This window comes from Sinocyclocheilus anshuiensis, unplaced genomic scaffold (genome assembly GCF_001515605.1).
Source record: "Sinocyclocheilus anshuiensis isolate Anshui unplaced genomic scaffold, SAMN03320099.WGS_v1.1 scaffold609, whole genome shotgun sequence".
Lineage (NCBI taxonomy): Eukaryota > Metazoa > Chordata > Actinopteri > Cypriniformes > Cyprinidae > Sinocyclocheilus > Sinocyclocheilus anshuiensis.
Window position 1 is genome coordinate 330,172 of NW_015541011.1, and position 4,314 is coordinate 334,485.

A 4,314-nucleotide genomic window follows, 5' to 3' on the forward strand; every position below is an offset into this window, starting at 1 on the left:
TTTTTTTTTTTAATATATACATATTTTTGGTTGAATTTCCAGCAATTTATTTATATAATTACCATAATATAAAATTATTCATACAGTGGTGAAAGATTTTGGTTATATATATATACACATATACATGTATGTGTATGTGTTACATATATATATATATATATATGTGTATATATACATACATACATACACTTTACAATAAAATTATTTATCAAGCTTCAGTGCAGCTGTTCAAAGTATACAGAAGTCACTCACAAGACTTAAGGCATAACTATACCATACTATAATGCATATGGCTTTTAGATGACAGCGTGTCAGTTTATGAACATCGGTTCGCTTTTACGCCTCAGAAATAGACTCAACACAAAGCATGAGTCTGAAATACACAGTTTAGTTTGAGATGCTTTTCTAAGCACTTGCAAAACATGTCAAGGGAAGACAAATAGTTCCCAAGACGGTGAGAATGTCCAGAAGGGTAAATGGATGATAGACAACACAATACAGCACTTGTAATGTGTGAAATCTGTCATTACACATATTCAGTTTACAGTAAACACAATATAATGAGTTTACGTGACAGAAAACAATTGCAGGACAGACAAAAAAAATAAGTTACACATGCATATCCAGCTAGCATACCCAAGGCACATGATTCATGCATATAAATAAAATGATGCAACACTGCAAGAACAACACGATTACATGCCACCATTTCAGCTGAACTTTTAAAGAAGCCATATGTGCTGAATCCACAAAATTACACAAGCCTATTTCAGTTATGTCTGGCAAAAGTCAAAAAACAAGACAAAAACCTGCTTCTCCAACCAGTTAAGTTACCACGACAATACTGACTCAAACTGGCATACAAAAGAGCTTTTATTCCTAGCAGAAACATTCAGACATTATAATTATTTACACATACCATCAACTGTGCTATTTCAGCTTGTTTGAAATAAGAAAAAATGCGGAATGGCGGACCAAGCAAATAATGCAATGGGAAGCATCATATTTTCTGGCATATAAAAACTTATCAGCAACTTTAAAAACAGATGAGAGAATGATAGAATTAATGTAAAATCCTATAGGATAAATTAGTGTTATGGGCTTTACCCTTTTAGTGAAGGTGCAGCAGAGAGTTGAACTTCATCACTAACTTTCATTAACCTGTTCTGAACGCAACAGGGATTTATTAAATACATGAAATATTGTTCAATTTAAGTGATCAAAATAGAAATGCAACCCCGACTTACCTGAATAATTAATAAAGGAGAAATACTGTTTAAAAGACTTTTCAGAAATTAAACAAACGTTTATGTTGCAAAGTATACAACAAAATAGATAACCAAAGAAGCCACCAGTCTCTAGACTGCCATACATACAGATACATATTTCAAATATTGCAGTCAGCACAGTAAATATTCTGCCACGAACATTGTAAAACATCTCATAAAACTACGTCTTGATACTTAAACAAACGATCTCTCGTAAAAAGTTGTTTCCGAAACTTTTACGCAATGTTTCAGCAAATATTTCGGCATTTCGGCGCACTTCACGCGCCAAGAAAAGTGAAAACGCAAGCAGGAGAAAAACAAACACAAATACTCGGACAACCTACTATACTTCCGGTAGGCGGACAAATAGAGCTGACGGGTAAACTTAGATGAATTGTAAGAGTTTGTGTGAATAAATGACGATTCCCACCTTCAGAGTCTCCGATCTTTGACGCTGGACATTTTCCTCCAGCTGGAAAATTTGCTCATGTAGTCGTAGACAGACTACAAACGTCAGTTCCTGCTGGAGATCAGAGAGGAAAGATTACAGAGCAACAGCGACATCTAGAGCTCAGACTCTTTTGGTTCTTCTTCTTCTTCTTTGAGCTTATTGGCGGTTCGCATTCTTAAAAGAGCTTTACCGCCATCTACTGTGGTAATGGATCAGAGACACTACAGGTGCATCTCAATAAATTAGAATGTCGTGGAAAAGTTCATTTATTTCAGTAATTCAACTCAAATTGGGAAACTCATGTATTAAATAAATTCAATGCACACAGACTGAAGTAGTTTAAGTCTTTGGTTCTTTTAATTGTGATGATTTTGGCTAACATTTAACAAAAACCCACCAATTCACTATCTCAACAAATTAGAATATGGTGACATGCCAATCAGCTAATCAACTCAAAACACCTGCAACTTTTCCACGACATTCTAATTTATTGAGATGCACCTGTATATCCCTACTCCAAAGACCATCCAGGACTCGTGCTTTCAATATTGCTGCGTGTTCAGCTCCTCCATCTACAGCCCAAGTCCATCACAGTCCAGAGAGGAGAAATAACAACAATATTATTATTATTATTAATACTACTACTACTATTATTAACCATTACTATCATTATTAATAATAAAAACAATAATAACAATAGCCTATCTATATTCTATTCATTAAATGAGTTCTATTTCAAAAGTTGTATTAATTATTATTATCACTATCACTACCATTACTATCATTATTAATAATGACAACAATAATAACAATAGCCTATCTATATTCTATTCAGTAAACGAGTTCTATTTAAAAATTGTATTAATAAATGATCCCCTTCTACTGGATTTAAAAGCTTTTTTAATGTTAATCATTTAACACCTTTCTTCTTAAATTCTTCTGTTATATTACTTCTTTCCTCTGAATATCTATTACACTTAATGAGTACATGTTCCACTGTTTCTTTAATTCCACACCAATCACACAATCCTGTAGGGTGTTTTCCTATTATATGCATTGTTGAATTAAGACCTGTATGTCCAAGTCTTAATCTAGAAATAATGCAGTCTTCTTTCCTTCTCCCACTTGAATTCCTTCCTCTTCCTACCAATGGTTGTATTAAGTGTAGATGACTTCCCTTTTGTTCATTATCCCAATAAGATTGCCAGTTTTTATTTATCTCCCTTTTTATTATTGATTTGAGTTCTGCTTTGCTATACATTATTTCCATATCTATATTTTCCATAACTTGTTTTGCTAACTTGTCTGCTGCTTCATTACCTGATACTCATATGTGCCGGAACCCACAAAAACGGAACTATTTTATTTGTCTGTTGTATCATGTACAATATCTGTAGTATCTCCAAAACAATATCTTGCCTAGTTTCTGACTTTTTAGCTTCTAGGCATAACAAAGCTGAGCTTGAATCTGAGCATATTACAGATCTGCTTAGTCCTATTTCACTTATTTTATTCATTGCTATCATAATTGCTAGCCTATTAACTCTCCTGTAAACACAGAAACATCTGTTATTCTTTTCCCTCTTGCTACTTTCAACCTTGGAATGATATATGCTACCCCCACCTGACCATTCTGTGGATCCTTAGATGCATCTGTGTAAACCTGTATATATTGTTCATACTTGGATCCAATATATTCTTTTGTCATCTCTGCTTCTAACATACTCTGATCCTTATCTTGTCTTGATTCCAATAAGAATATATCTATATTTGGTTGTTGTGGTAAAATCCATATTGGCGTTGCTGGTAATATTACTGCTGGAATGACACTGTTCTCATTTAATTTCATGTCCTGCACTAAGTCCTTAATGATCCATCCAAAACTGTTAACTTTCCTTTTCCCGTGTTCCCAACATGCCTCAATTATACCTTTTGTCGGGTGACTCTTTTGGTTGTTGGAGTCTAACTACTTTATCAAATTAAAATAGCGCATCAATGCCACCTACTATTATAATATTCCAAGTATTCATATTTCATCTATTATCCCAGACAACCAGCTTCAGTACTAGTGTTGCCATTTTATGTATTTGCCCCTTCATTGATAAAGGATAATATTTTATATGCTATGCGATTTATTTGCATATCAACGTCATTCCTTTCCATAACTTGCTTTGTCAAAATGTATTCCTTTGAAAAAAAATGTGAAAAAAATTGAAAATGTCTTTTCAGTTTGACACAATGACAACGGTAAAGCATTGTTACGTAATGGGAGTAGCCTAACAGAACTGTTATTGTTTTAATGGGAAATACAATTTAAATGGGAAAGTTTCACATGCCTGACTCCAAACCAAATTTAAAAATGACTTCAAACTTCATTTTAATGTTTTACACAATCGTAAAGGTAAAAAAGCTTAGCAAGTATGAATTTGTTGCATAAAGTTTTTTTCCTCTTGTATATTAGGCCTATTATATATTAGCCTTATTTTTTTATTTTATTTTCTTAGCACTATCTATATTTCTTCTTTTTTTTATCTTACACACACACACACACACACACACACACACACACACACACACACACACACACACCACACT

At 33.4% G+C, this 4,314-nt stretch overlaps 1 protein-coding gene across 1 annotated transcript in view; it reads right to left on the reverse strand.

Annotated features, from left to right (window-relative positions):
* The window catches only part of LOC107690350 (phosphatidylinositol 4-phosphate 3-kinase C2 domain-containing subunit alpha-like), a 34,276-nt gene extending 32,495 nt beyond the window's left edge, over window positions 1-1,781 (reverse strand). Inside the window, exon 1 of the mRNA XM_016488650.1 lies at window positions 1,699-1,781. The gene's annotated coding sequence lies outside the window, so the exon portion shown is untranslated. The remainder of the gene's footprint in view (window positions 1-1,698) is intronic.
* Window positions 1,782-4,314: the final 2,533 nt, after the last annotated feature.